General features: G+C 33.5%; 1 pseudogene; it reads left to right on the top strand.

Annotated features, from left to right (window-relative positions):
- The window catches only part of LOC126004318 (inhibitor of nuclear factor kappa-B kinase subunit alpha-like), a 61,288-nt pseudogene extending 46,079 nt beyond the window's left edge, over positions 1–15,209 (top strand).
- The last annotated feature ends 952 nt before the right edge of the window (positions 15,210–16,161 follow it).

The following is a 16,161-nucleotide window of genomic DNA, read 5'->3' as shown; positions in this document are numbered from 1 at the left end:
ACTCTACCTTTATTGTGTTTAAAACGAATAGAGCTAGAAAAATGGATGGAAAATAAAATTTGCTATCAACAAAAAAATCATTTTTTAATCCTTTTCATGTGGATTCACTCTTTTCCATCTTTTTTATTGTAGTTGTTCATCATAAGCTATATGTCCTTATACTGTAAGCTAATTTTTATTTACAATAATGAAATTATCACTTATTTATCACATATTCAAATCTTTAACTTTAATCACTTTACTCTGATTTATGCAATTACTACCTTTACTGAATATTTACATGTATCAAAAGAATTTGAGTCATCCTGCTGATGCATTCACTGGTCCTTTTCCTATTTGTTTTATTAACTTCAACAGTAGCAAGGTTTAGTCCATTTTGTTGAAAGTCAAAGAACTAGTATAAACTATCCAGTTTCTCTATTCATAATAGTTAATTAATACATTCTTTGCATTTTACCCCTTAATACTTCGAAGATTATATGTGCCTTCCTCTGTCAGCAGTTCTAACTACATATTTCTTTTGATAATTTTCTATTTCCTTCAAAGTATGTCACCTACAGTAACACATTCATATGCTTTATCCACTGCCAACATAATGGTCTTACTTTATTCTACCAAAAACTGTATTTGATCACATAAACTGCTTTCCAAAAACTTACTCTTTTCAACTGATTTCAATTATTCTTAGAAAAAATAAAATATTTTATATTCTCCAGTCCATATAAATGTTACTTTACATTATAATATTTTAATAATTTGCCTTTAAAATTTTTTCAATTTCATTCATTATTATTATTTTATTTTATTTTATTTTATTTTATTTTTTTGGTTTTTGGGCCACACCCGGCGTTGTTCAGGGGTTACTCCTGACTTTCTGCTCAGAAATAGCTCCTGGCAGGCACGGGGGACCATATGGGACACCGGGATTTGAACCAACCACCTTTGGTTCTGGATCAGCTGCTTGCAAGGCAAACGCTGCTGTGCTATCTCTCCAGGCCCTCATTCATTATTTTTAATGGATTACATAAGATTTCTCTTCATCTTAAACACAATTATGTATCCGCATGTATATTGTTTAGAAGTATTTTGAACTCAGAATTATTTTCTTCAGAAAACCCATTTGTAACTCCTATGATGAGTTCACATAACCCATGTAAATCCCTATGAAATATTTAAGATTCCCGAGTTGTATTTATCTAATTATAAACAAAATTGATCTTTAATTTATATTTTCTTTTTCATTATATTGCAATAATTATGTATTTTAACCAAATCTATAAAAATTTAATGTACATTTTAAATCATTTATGCAATGATGATTTATTATTTTCAAATTGTTAAATAATTTAAATGATTCTGAAGCTATGGATGACATAAATTAAGGGTTTAGTGTTAAAAGATATACTTTTTTTTGTCCAGGTCCTTTGAAAACAGTAAATACAAAAATTTTCTCCTCTGAAAAACTATCTAGTGAGAGAATATAAAGAAAAATACATAAATATTAAAATTGGTTCTATAAGGAAACTATAAAGCCAGGTAGGATATTGAGTGACCTAACATCCTGGAAAAAGGTGACTTTAACAAGAGATCTGTAAAAGACTTTTAGAAAGTCACATGAGAATTAATGATTAAATTAGTTGAACAGATTCAAAATTACACAGGCCTATGGAGATAGTACAGAGGGTCATTTATTGCCTTGCATGCATCTTATCCAGCTTTAATCCCTGTACTCTGCACTTCCCTATGTGTCCCAGACTGTCCCCCTCTTTACCCATTCTGAACCTTCAACACCCCAAAAAGTACAGAAATTTGATGTGAAAATTGTCAAGTAAATTAAATTATATTTGACATTAAAATACATTTTAGTAGAGGTCTTTCTCAGGTATTACATGTGACTTTCTTACTAACAAGGAAGTTTTATTTTTAATTAAGAATTTAAATGTAGGGGCCGGAGAGATAGCATGGGAGGTAGGGCGTTTGCCTTTCATGCAGGAGGTCATCGGTTCGAATCCCGGCGTCCCATATGGTCCCCTGTGCCTGCCAGGAACAATTTCTGAGCCTGGAGCCAGGAATAATCCCTGAGCACTGCCGGGTGTGACCCAAAAACCACACACACACAAAAAAAAAAAAAGAATTTAAATGTATAGAGCATTTTATTCTTGAATTGTATAATTTGGTTGCTCTATGTTAACACAGTGAAATTGATTTTTTTTTCCACTTTAGCATAGTGGAACTAAGACAAAATAGGTGAGTGGAAGATTCAAAACTGAAGAAGTGGGGCTAGAGTGATAGCATAGTGGTAGGGCGTTTGCCTTGCACATGGCCAACCCAGAACGGACCTGGGTTCGATCCCCTGCTTCCCATATGGTCCTCTGAGCCAGGAACAAATTGTAAGCACATAGCCAGGAGTTGCTCCTGAGAGACATTGGGTGTGCCCCCTTCCCCCAATGAAGAAAGTTAGTGTTCAGATCCATTTGGGTTGTGAAAAAATTTCAATGCATTTCAGTATTATTCTAGAGAGGAAAAATTATAAATTTTTCTTTTTTAAAATTAATACCTTTATATAAGCACCATGATTACAAAAATATTTGTATTTGGGTTTCAGTTATAAAATAGAACACTTCCCTTCACCAGTGAAACATTTTCAACACAAATGCCTCCCCATCTACTCCTCCCACACACCCTGCTTCTATTCGATAGTCATTCTACAGAATTTTTTTTCTTTAGAAAGAAGCATAATTAGATTACAGTTTTAAAAAGAATCATTATGGGAATGTGAAAATAATTTTAAGTGATTACTTGAAATGGTAAAATTCGAGTACTTTTGTAGGAAAAATATATGTCCTGAAGAAATAAATATCAAAATATTTCAGCAAAAATAAAACTTCTTTATTATTAGTATAATGTGCTAAAGTTTAATTTTGATCTGATACTTTCTACGAAAGATAACATTGTAGTAGAGTTTATAAAGAGCTATTTCTAACCAATCTTTATAGAGATAATGTTCAAAATGATAAATGCATCATGATAAAAAGGTAAACTAGATTAGCTGGGGCTAGATTAGATAAATTTTAGCAAGGTATGCAGACTATAAATGAGTGTCTAGCAACTCTGTAGAAGACTGTGTACTCACAATAGCCTCTGTATTATTTTCAAAACAAACTAACATCCACTTAAAAGAGATATGTGTTGTCTTTCAGTTCTGGAGCTAAAATTGAAAAGAAAAACTTGTATAAGCATCATTTGTTAATTTTTAGTAACGTGTGAGATCATCTCCTAATGCCTCTCTCCTAAATGTCCTTTTTTTACTGCCTATATAGTGTCTTATAAGAAGCATCACAATATTCCTGCCTCTACCTTCTCTCTATGTGTGTGTGTGTATGTATGTGCAAAGATTCTCTGTTTAATTATGTTATTGGAAATCATCCCCACACAAGAATTACAAAATTTTTAACTACATGCAATGCTATTTCCAGTGACTTTCTGAGGTACAGGGAGCTAGCATTTCAAATATGAACTTTGAAGAATAATTTAATCTGTAAGAAGCTAAATGACAGAAAGACACTTCAAGTAGGTTGAAATTTTTATTGCATATGAGAAAATGATATGGTACTATATTTCTGTCACAACACCCATTTTTTAACTGCATCCACCAATTTAAATTTTAGGCCTTTAAAATTAAGTTTATAGACGTAATCTCCCCATAACTTCTATCTTATATATGTTTTTCTACTTTATACATCAAAAGTCAGACTTAGAAAGGACAACTAAAATGGTCAGGGAATTTTAGTGTCTATTTTTTTATTCTTATTCCGGAATCACTGATGTTCAAAAATCAATTTGAAAAGAAAGTTCTTTTCTTATTGAAAAGAACATAATTCAGCGACCCTTTTAATCTCAATTGTTTTCATTGGGGAAATACAAGAAAGAAAATACTTTGTCATAACCTAAGTACTTGAAAATATTATGATCTGATATCATCCATTAACCTCAACAAAATCTGTTTGAATTATTTTGTGCCTGGTATATTTTAAGTCTAGTTATTGAACTTTTTAGATGCAGAATATTTATTATGTTAACTTCAGATTTTCCTTGCAACAGTTACCCTCAATGACTCATTTTCACTGTTCACATCTGAAGACAAATCACCCATTTTTTCACTGATGTGTTGAAATTTCATGTTTTGTTTTGTATTCCAGTATTACTTGAATTTAAGGTAGCTGCAAGAATCTGTCAAAAATTGCCTGCAATTTTCATCAACTGCAACTGAGCAGAACTTCAGGAACCATAATGAAAGACTTCATGCTAGACTTTGACCTAAAATTTGAGCAAAAACCAAGACCACTAATTACAGAAGACTTATTACAACAACAGTGATGGAACAGAACTTCTAGAACTGTAAAGAAATACTTTATCCTAGCCTTCATCCTATGACCTGTGAAAATACTAAGATCTCTAGCTACAGATGCCTGATTTTATCATCCACAACTGAGCGGAAAGTTTCGTGAACCATAAAAAGATGTTGGGGTGTGAAAATGAGCTTGTATGGAACCTGTAGTTGTTCCCATGGCAGTATGTTTCAAGGGCGGAGAAAACCTGTATCTCTTAGTTTAAGAGAATTCCCTTTCTAGATTCCCCAATATTACTGTGCCTATGCACATACACACACACACACACACACACACACACACACACACACACACACACAAACACAAAACTTTGCCACACCAGCCCTCTTTCCTTTATTTTTTCTTTTTATTTATTTATTCTTTTTATTCTTTTTCTTTTATCTTCCTTTTTATTATATTAATTTATTTTATTTTCTTTCAATCTTGTGGTTATTATACGATGGTGATTGTTTTTAGTAGCACTGGGCTTTTATTTGTAGTTGCTGGATTTTTTTGTTTATTTTTCTTCTTTTTTCCATTTGTTATTTTAAATTGTTATTTATAACCTCTAGACATAATCCTCTAAGGCTTCTTTTTCCAACAGAACCACATAACTTGAATCATTTTGTTGCCTCATGAGTTGAGGGGGGCAAAGGAAGGGTACCAGGCCAAACAGTCATATGAATATTGAATGAAAATATAAAATGATCAGACTCAAACACCAAACCCAAAGTTAATAACAACAGAATCAATACCAATCTACAACAAGCTATACACAGAGCAGAGCAGTTACACTAGTAGTCTGGGGGCAAATGAAGGATATATGCGATGAATGCTGGAAAAAGGGATAGAGGGAAGACAACACTAGTGGTGGGAATGGCCCTGATTCATTGTCACTATGTACCTTAAATATTACTTTGAAAGATTCATAATTCACTTTGTTAACAATAAAAATTATTAAAAATATGAAGGCAATTATATCATGAATATAAAACAGATATTTGCAGTAAAAAGTTGTCTGTCAATAAAAAATAGTGTCAGACCATGAGTTAGTTATCATCAGTTCCTCCAGGTTTCTCAATAAGACATAAATGGTCAGGAGAATAAGGTATATTTTCTCTTACCCTTTTCTGATAAGCCTGAATCTTCATAGTGTTAATTCTATAGTTGAAATTGAAGTTCAATTGGATGTCACTGAATAACACCTTCAGCTTAATTGACTACAGAACGTTTCCATAAATCTGGCAAGTAATGTGGACTCAGACGTGACAGACAAGCAGAACTTGCTTCCCAGAGCTGTTTCCAAAGTAGCAAATAAGACTAAGTAAGAGAGACAGTTATTTTTACTTTCTTCTTGGCAAAACAGATCTAGAAAATAAGACAAGTTCTATTGTTGGAAGGACAGTTTCTGACTACTTTGGACAATTCACTAAGGTGATAACATGATTTTAGAACACTGAATAATCTAAATGGGACAGTATTTATGCAATTTGAGTCAAATATTCATTGTTGTTTACCTATATGGAGCCAAAAGTCATTTCAGTGATTATCAAATGTATATGTATACATATTAATGTTGTATTAATGATTATTGATTAAAATGAATGCTATAATTATAGAAATTCTTTTAAATTAATAGCAATTAAAACCAGAATGTTAGTTTAAGAGAATGAATACATTATTTACATATAGAAGGCCTGGATTCAAAGCCTTCTATTATATAACCCTTTCCTGAGCACTGCCAAGACTAAACCTTCAACACAGACCCTGGGTAAACCCTGATCACTGCTGGGTGTGTTTGCAAACAAACAAATAACAACCAGAAACACCCAGCAAAGTAAATTTAGAGACAATTTCTTTATGGAAAGAAAGTGAAATAAATAATTAAATACAACTGCTTGCCGTAGTTTCTCTGATTATAGTGATTTACTTCTGATTTGCTTTTGCTTATCTCAGACATTTTACTCTCATTTGAGCATTATCTCATTATAAACTTCTTGGAGGATACAGAGGTAGTTGGGCATCAACTGGCAATGCTCCTTGACTGCTCTTGTCTCTGTGATATTAGTGATGTTCAGTGGATTATATAGGTTGCTGGGACTTTAAACCAGTGTCATGGCTACCATAGCCACATATTTAATCACTGTACTTCCTTCAGTGTAATAGTTTTAAGAGAATGGCATCTGTAACTTTTCCTTTTGATTTTTGTAATTGTGGGTGAAACACGCACTCTGTGAATGCTGCGTATTCAGAAGAAAATTTGGCTGTCCTTGGATCAGTAAGTTTATCTTTATTTACTCTTCTAGATATGAGCATATTTATATTAAAACTAGCCAGTATCTATAAAAATTTAGATACATAAGCACATGTATTAAAGTTGCTATCTGTAAATTTTGTTATATTAAAAATAGCTTTTTTAAATATAAATCTTTATTTAAACACCATGATTACAAGCATGTTCATAGTTGGGTTTCAGTCATAAACAGAATACTTCCTTCACCAGTGCAACATTCCCACCACCAATGCCCCCTCCCTCACCCCTGCCTGTATCGCTACAGGCATTCTACCTCTCTCATTCATTAACATTGTCATGCTAGCTGTTAGTGTAGTTATTTTCCCAACAGCATTCACCATTCTTTGTGCTGAGTTTCAAATTGTGAGCCAGCCCTTCCAGACCTCCAAGCACTTAACTCTATTGTCTCTGGGCCTTACTACAGTAATGTCTTTAATTTTTCTTAAAACCCATAGATGAGTGAATCTATTCTATGTCTATCTCTTTCCCTCTGACTTATTTCACCCAATACCCATCAGACAAGGGACTAATATCAAAAATACACATGGTGCTGACAGAAATTAATAAGAAATAAAACATATAGGGGCCGGGCGGTGGCGCTGGAGGTAAGGTGCCTGCCTTGCCTGCGCTAGCCTAGGACGGACAGCAGTTCGATCCCCCGGCGTCCCATATGGTCCCCCAAGAAGCCAGGAGCAACTCCTGAGCGCATAGCCAGAAGTAACCCATGAGCGTCACAGGGTGTGGCCCAAAAACCAAAAAAAAAAAAAAAAAAAAAGAAATAAAACATATAACCCCATCAAAAAATGAGAAGAAATGAACAGACATTTCCTCAAAGAAGAAATACAAATGGCCAAAAGACACATGAAAAATTGCTTCACATCACTAATCACCAGGCAGATACAAATAAAATTACAGTGTGGTACTATCTCACACCATAGAGACAGGCACACATCACAAAAAATAGCTTTAATCTAACTTTATCTCCTGCTTACCTCTAAATTTCTACTCCAAATTAAAGGAATGTGGTACACAAGCAATAACAACTTTATATCAATTTACTAAATTTTTTAGTTTCAATGCACATATAAAGCAGAACCAGAATTACTAATTCATGATGTTGAGAGAGGAAATTCTAATTTTCTTTTTCTGTAGTTTCATAGATTTCTCATCTTTTTAAAGTTACTAAGTCAGCATCTCCTTCAACAAAGCTGCTTTATTCATAATACAGTTAGATTTTCTTCAGAAACTCTTTATTTTTCTCTTGGGTCCTCTTACCTCCCAAACAATTTTTTAAATTGTATATATTAAGATTTCATAATAGTGGTATAAAATCATGTGAGATTTCAGATACCATAGAATTAGATATGCACTATAGTAATATAATATAAACTAATTCACCCCCCATTAAAATGCTTTTTTCTTTACACATTTTATTATTTCACTTTACCTGACCCCATTAAAATGGAAAATAATTGACCATACCACTGGCCTCCAAGATTTTATGAGAAATATGACAATTTCATTAATGTTTACTTATATGTGCTAGATTATTTTTCTTTAGTTGCTTTCAATATTCATTTTGTCTTTAGATTTTAACCATATTATTACATCCATTTCTTGGTATGAATCTGATTTAGACTTCTTATACTAGTTATTTATTGAGCTCCTTTAAATTTATAGCTATATATTTAATGAAGCTGTTTAGGTTTTTTACTTACTTATTGAAATATACTTTGTGACCTCTCTCATGTCCTCGTGGCAGCACAATATATATAGGTCCACTTAGTGTTGTATAATATTTCCATTTGACTCCATTGACATTTACTAATTATCTTCTTTTCCTTCTATTAAACCAACAATTTTATTTTTCTCTATTCACATTTACTAATGTGTTCTTTAGCATGACAAATTATGACTTATAAAAATCTTGTTGATTTTTATCTCAGTTTCTGATCTCATCAGTTTGAAATTTTTTATGGTTTCTAGCTCTTTATTGATATTTCTGTTGATTTACACGTCATTTTATTGACTTTACCATGTCTTACTTTAGTTATTTGAAAATTTAAGAAACTATTAAGTATTTTTTCTATTAAATCCAACATCTGATACTTTTTTGAGACATTTCCTGTTTCTATTTTATTATTTTTCCTTTGAATGGTCATTCATTCTAGTGTCTCATCATTTATTATCTTTTCTGTTGTTTAAAAATGAGTGTTTATATTATTGTTGTCTATAGCTGTAAGTTTCAGTGGCTTCATAAATCCTTTGTATCACATGTTGTTACTTTTTATACCTGTTGTCTGAGTGTAGTAGGAAATATGACTTAAATATAACTCAGACATAATATTCAAATTCAATTTGTCTTTCATTTGGATTATCAGTCTGGACTATACTCTTTATACTTGTTTATTAGGCCTATAATTATTCAAAGAGGACATATTTATTGGTATTCAAAAACTAAAAACCTGCAATAAATTACAATAATATGTTTTAAAGTGAAAAAAAACCTTAATATGAACATACTAGCAAGTATTTGTTCAACACATAGACTTCAAGTTATTGTGAGAATTCAAGGTGGTAGTGTATGATTATATTAAGTGTTGCCTAATGCAATTTCACACTATATAAGACATCATTTGACAAGTGGTAAATTATCATCATAAGGTAACTAAATTTGTTGTATGTTTCATGAAAAAAATGTTTGAGAATTTATTTCCTCAAAATTACTTAAATCAAAATAATCTAAATTTTATTCTAATTTTATTAAAATTATTATATAGTTTCCTGAAGGCTTCACTGCTAAGTCCTGGAGAGGAGATCTAGGAAGCTAAATTTGGATGACTATCAAAGATAATTTACACAACTGTTAAATAAATAGGTTTTGCTTATTTTAGACCTTACTCAGAGTCTTTCTCAATAGGGCTTACTTCTGTCTCTGCCTCAGAATCGCTCATAGTATTGCTCAGGAGATGGTTATCTGTTGCTGTGGATAAAATCAGTTCAGCCATGTGCAAAGCAAACTCCTTAATCCTGTTTTCTCTCTTCATTCTTATATTTTGGTATTATTAATAATATTAGATTAATATATATTTTAAGAATAATTACCAAAATATTACAATAAGGGTTAATTGTAGTGTACAGATTCCTATCAATACATATAGGATAATTCTCATTAATATCATTTCTTCTTTGAAGACTTTATTATCTCAAACATGTTTTAATAATACCTAGCTATATTTTGCAGAATATAGCATGTTAGAAAATCTTGGTTCCTCTATTGCCAAAAATATATTGAAATACATTTCCCCAATTGTACCCTTTCTAGAAATATCTTCCTGTTGTGAAAGTAAGTGTACTGTCTAGTGGTAGGGGGTACCTAATATGTGAAGCTAAAAGCAATGAGACAGATAGACTATTGAGTACTCTGGACTTCTGATGGTGAATAGCAACTATAATGAAAATTGGGACTGTTTATATGGGCATTGAATTATATAGGCTAATATACGTGTATTTTTAAGAAATATTAAAGGAGGAAGAGGATCATGAAAGAATGGGAACAAAACCATGGGTGTTGCCTACTGCAAGGAGAGGGAAGCCAGATGTTCACTAAGGCTGACCTTAATTGCAAGGATTATCCTGGGAATGGATATGTCAAATGGACTGAAACAGTAGTAATGTTTTTAAACTATATAATAAAAATAACAAAATTAAAATGGATTATGCAAACAATTTTTTACATCTAAACATTTCTTTGGTCATCTCTAGGAATCAAAATAATTCTGCATTGGGTTGCCTCTCCCTAAGCTCTGTTTTTCACATCTGTAATTCAGAACACTTTACACACAAAAATTTTTATTCAAATTATGCTTTAAAATATACATTACAGGGCATTGTGTTCCTATACTAGTAGTATTTAGATTTAACTATAATGGAAATCAGATTTTTATAGAGACAAATGATTCTGTGTGGCTTGTTCTTGGACTATTATTTTAATATATTGTGTATATCACCTATACTGTTCTTGAGTTATTTTTTGTTTAATACATTCTGCTTTGAGAGATCCTTTTCACCTTTTAGATCTCATGGTAATATCACCTGTTTGGAAAGATTTTTCCTCATCCATCAAACAAACAAAATTATATTCTTCCTAGTTGCTTCATCTCAAGTATTTTTTCATTATTGAACTTGGCATGATTTATTACATATTTTTGCTTTGTTTACTTAATTCAGAAACATAAATCATATATAGTTTGTTCCTTTGTGAATAGAGATAGTGAACTGCCTGGCAAACAATGCTTTCTCAGAATATCTGTACAATAATTGAATACATTAATATGTCAAAACAATGTTAAAAATAAAATGCCATATTATGAAATTACTTATATGAATCATTTGAAGATTTATATATTTTACTCTTCCTAAACAGTTCTAAGTATCTTATTTATTTTAGAAACAAGTAGAAATGTTAAATAATGTATATTACTAATTTGACAAGGAAATATATTAACAAGTTTCTGTATTTTCTGAAGTTATACAAAGCTGGTAATCATCCCTTTCTATATATTTTCTCTCAAAGGTTCTGTTGAATTTCAATTTAAAAAGTGATTAAATGAATTGTAATATATTTTTTGATTTATATTGAATTTTGGTCATATGCAATATTATTTTCATTTTGATCTATATATTATATTACATATAAACATATATTTTTAAAAAGCAACTCTAATAATTTCCATAAATTATGTTCTTATAGAGTGATAGAATGAATAAGTACAGTGATAGTTTAAGTCTATTGAGTGTATACAGATATATAATTTAAGTATTTTAAAAGTAATTTTAATATATGTGAACTGCAATACACCATTTGTTTTATAATAGTTTTTCTTTGATAGTTAATTCTATAGGAAAATCAGGCTCATGAAAATAAATGTACAATGATTCATTAGGGTCACTCTTTAAAGAAACATTTTATTAAAATCAAATGTACTTACCTTAACCTCTAGATTCTCATTGTTATGGATCAGTAAAGAGCTGAATAGAAAATGAGTTTTGTGTCAGATATATTATAGACCATTTTTTCCTCCTGTTGTCTAGAACTTTTATGAATCTTTAATTTTGATAATTCAAGAAATAATTTGGCAAGGATACAGTAATATATTTCAAATCATAAATATTATTGCTTGTTTGGTTGATTTTGGGTATGCAACATAACCTGGGGATGCCCTAGGATTACTCCTAGCTGTTCATCCAGGAATTACTTGTGCTGCCTGAAGGCCCATAGTGGATGGCAGGGATCAAATCCAGGTTAATTATTTTATGATCAAGCACACTACCATTGTTACCTAAATTATAATAAAACTAATGATGAGGTCAATTTTCCTCTTAGCCTTGTTAGTTCAAATATTATCGGACTTTAAGAGTTTATTTCTACATATCTATATGTGTGTATTTTTCAACCCTCTTATTACCACATTTCTTTTTTTGTTTTGTTTTGTTTTGTTTTGTTTTGTTTTGTTGGGTCACACCTGGCAATGCTCAGAGGTTATTCCTGACTCTACGCTCAGAAATCGCCCCCGACAGGCTCGGAGGACCATATGGTATGTGGGGATTTGAACCAGTGACCTTTCACATGCAAGGCAAAAGCCTTACCGCTGTGCTATCTCTCCGGCCCTATTACCACATTTCTAACATAAAACATCATTCTAAAAACATTTTGCTAGTCCTTTTCATCTCCATTCCTTTTTCTCTCTGAAAATAAGTAATTTTATAGGTCTAACTAATTCCTTACTGATATACATATATAGATATAGATATACACACATATATAACATTGTGAAGAATCACAGAATTTGTAGAATTCAATGAGCAAAAAACCATAATTGATCTTCCTCCAGGGGACAAAGAGTTGGACCACAGATGCATTGATGTTAAACATGTTAAAAACTGTAGTGTTTTTTTTTTACTTAGGTAAGTTGCTTTTTTGTGCATATTCCAACTGCACAATCCTAATAAGAGAATTCTCTATTTACCATATTCTTGTGAATGCTTACTTCTATGTCCAGTCTTTTTGATAAATGCCCTTGTCATTTGTGTGGAGTGATGTCTTTTTTAGATTTTGATTTGTATCTCCTTAAAAATAAGTGATGTTGAGAAGCTGGAAGATTGTACAGCTAGTAGGGCACTTGCTTGCATATGTATGACAAGGGTTTGATTTCAGGCATTGCACATGGTCCCCCTTACCTATAAGGAGTGATCCCTGAATGCAGAGCCAGGAGTATACCCTAAGAACTGTCCAGTATGGCCTAAGTACAAGCAAAACATGTTTAACATCAATGCATCTGTGGCCCATCTCTTTGTCACCTGGAGGAAGATCAATTTTGGATTTTGCTCATTCGATTATACAAATTCTGTGATTCTACACAATGTAATATATGTGTATATATATATCTGTATATCAGTAAGGAACTAGTTATGTCTGAAAAAATGTCTTTTTTTTCCTATACACTATTAGTAATAGGAAAAATGAGATGCTAAATGATTTTCTAAAGGAGGACATAAAGAATTTAAAAGTGTTTTGTTTGTCTGTTTTGGCCAAACCAAGCACTGTTCAGGGCTTATGATTGCTGTGAACTCAGGGATCACACTAGGTAATGCCTAGTGGACAATATAGGATGCCAGGGATTAATCTGGACAGTCTTGTACAAGGCAAGCACTCTTCCTGGTGTACTATAACTCCAGTCTCTAAATTCAGAATATTTTAATTAGTGATACTTAAGTAAGAAAAATATGTTTTTTTTGAAGGCTGAGAATTCCTTGAAGAATTGCAGAACAAAACATTGTACCTTTTTTAATCTTCCCTTTATTTAAGATACCCCAAAATGGCACTGATAGTATATTTAAGAATACAATATTTTATTTAAGTTTGAGGACCGACTATTAAGCAGTGTTCAGAAAGCCTGGGACTTCTCTTGTGATTCTCAGTCAGCCACTCCTATAGATCAAAGCAAGGCCTGAGGAAGTAGTGCTTTTGGGAAGACTCTGTTTATGAGGATTAAGTCCGTGACACAGCGATTAGGGACCACCAGGATTAAGTGTGGTTGTGCTCAGGGTTTTCCATAGCTTCATTTTGTTGTGTTTGGGAGGCCAAAGATCAAATCATGAATGACCTCACACAATGAAAATACATCCATTTCTGTACTATCACCCCACCTCCGAATTTTTTTTTTATAAGCATTTTAGTCAGTGGAGTTGCGGGAGTCTCGGCATCCTAGCACCGGCCTGGGAGCCATGTCGGAAAGAACCTGAGGTCGCTTGCCCTCCTCTCTGTTAAGACAGGAATTTCTTTAGATCCTCGGAAACCTGCCTCTCAATGTATTCTAGACGAAGTAAGAGGCTGTGATAGCTATGTGGCTTATTTTTTTTGATAAAAGTAAGACTGTATATGAAGGACCATTTGCTTCCAGAAATTTATCTGACATTGTAAATTATGTTGTACAGGACAGTAAAATTCAGCTTCCAATTACGCAGCTATGTAAAATATGGGCTGAAGCAGTGCACTATATGTCTGGGATAAAAGAAGACTATATCAGGCTCTACCAGGGACAAAGAATATCCATGTTAAGTCTTCTTAGATATAATGCTAACTTGACAAAAATGAAGAATACTTTGATCTCAGCAACTGAAAGCTAAATTAGAGTTTCTTTCACAACAGTATTCAGCTGGTCTTGGAAAGATATAGTGAACAGATGACATATGGAATCTCCTCGGAAAAAAATGTTATAAGCATGAAAGAAAATGGAAGAAAAAACTATCCTCTACTCTGAGGTAGGTGTTATTGGATACCTGGAGGATCAGATAATGTCTCTGCACACCGAAATCATGGAGCTACAGAAGAGCCCGTATGGAAGTCGTCAGGGAGACTTAATGGAAGCTCTGGAACAGTGTGCCATTAATCTATATAAGCAGTTAGAGCACAGACCTCCTGATCAATCCTACAGTGACAGCACGGATATGGTGAAGATCATTGTGAATACTGTGCAGTCAGGACCATGTTCTCAAGGAGCTGTTTGGTCACTTGAGAAAGTTGTTGAGCTGTAAACAGGAGATTATTAATCTACTACCCAAGCTGTAAATGACTCTAAGTAACATCCAAGAAGCTGGCAATGCTGTCATGTTTATGCAGGGAAAGAGGCAGAAAGAAATATGGCACCTCCTTAAAATTGCCTGTACACAGAGTTCTGCTCGATCCCATGTAGGATCAAGACTAAAAAGTGCTGTCACCCCTCAGGCATCAGCATGGCAGCCCCCAAATTCAGAAGAACGGGAACATCCTCTGACATGTTTGGAAACTCCTCAAGATGGAGAGTCTTTGGCACAAATGATAGAAGAAAACTTGAGTTATCTTGGCCATTTAAGCAGTGTATTTAGGAAGCAAAGGAAGGACAGGGCAGAATTATGAATCTTGATTGGAGTTGGTTAGCAGAATGATTTTCCATCTTCTTACTGCTTTCATAACTAAAAGTAATTGCTACACATGTTGGAAGTTTTTTTTCTTTGAAACATCCTTTAGACTCGTCAACGGAAGAAATAGCTCTGACATATTTAGAATGATTTACAAACAGGATATTTTAATTTGGATATTTTTAAACTTAGATAAGACCTTATAGGAAGACAAAGTGATTAGTTTTAATACTACATACAGTTAGTTAAGAGGACCATTACAATATCTTTGAATTTGGAAAAACAAACTGACTAAAAATAGTGTTTAATATTTAGCTTTTGGGCATAAGGCAATAGGCGATACATTTGGAGAAGAAAACTTAAACTAACATGTATGTTAAATAAAAGTTGTCTGTGTTGGGGTCAGAGCAGTGATGCAAGCTGTAAGGCGTCTGCCTTGCACGCGCTAGCCTAGGATGGACCTTGGTTTGATCTCCTGGCGTCCCATATGGTCTCCCAAGCCAGGAGCGATTTCTGAGCGCATAGCCTGGAGCAGTGGTCGGCTGCGGCAAGCAGCAACTCTCGAGCCACATTCGGTTCTTTCTACTTTTTAATGCTGCTCTTCTGTGTGCCAGGCGGCCACTCCAGGAGTCAGGACTCTACTCCTAGCCTCTGTCAGTGTGCACCCTGTGTGCAACCCTGGCGGCGGGCTCCAGAGCGTTGAAGCAGTATCCTCTCTCTGTCTGCTGGCCTCAGATGAAGACTGTACCTCCTAAATCAGAGGCGTGTCATCCAGTAGGTGTAGCAATGGCTTGGCTACCCTACCTCTGGGTACTCAATTTCTGTCACAGAAAAAGAAAGAGTTGGGGTGGGGAGATGGAGTGGATGAAGATGAACTACATGCCTCTGGAACTTGGAATTGAGAGATGTGGAGAGGGCCAGGGAGAAACCCCACCAGGGAACCATGCTAATTCCCTGAGTATGGATGCGGCCACCTCTACGTGGTTGATGGGATCAAAATGCTACGTCTCGTTGCTGTTT

Source organism: Suncus etruscus, chromosome 3 (genome assembly GCF_024139225.1).
Source record: "Suncus etruscus isolate mSunEtr1 chromosome 3, mSunEtr1.pri.cur, whole genome shotgun sequence".
Classification (NCBI taxonomy): Eukaryota; Metazoa; Chordata; class Mammalia; order Eulipotyphla; family Soricidae; genus Suncus; species Suncus etruscus.
This window is presented reverse-complemented; position numbering and strand designations above follow the sequence as displayed.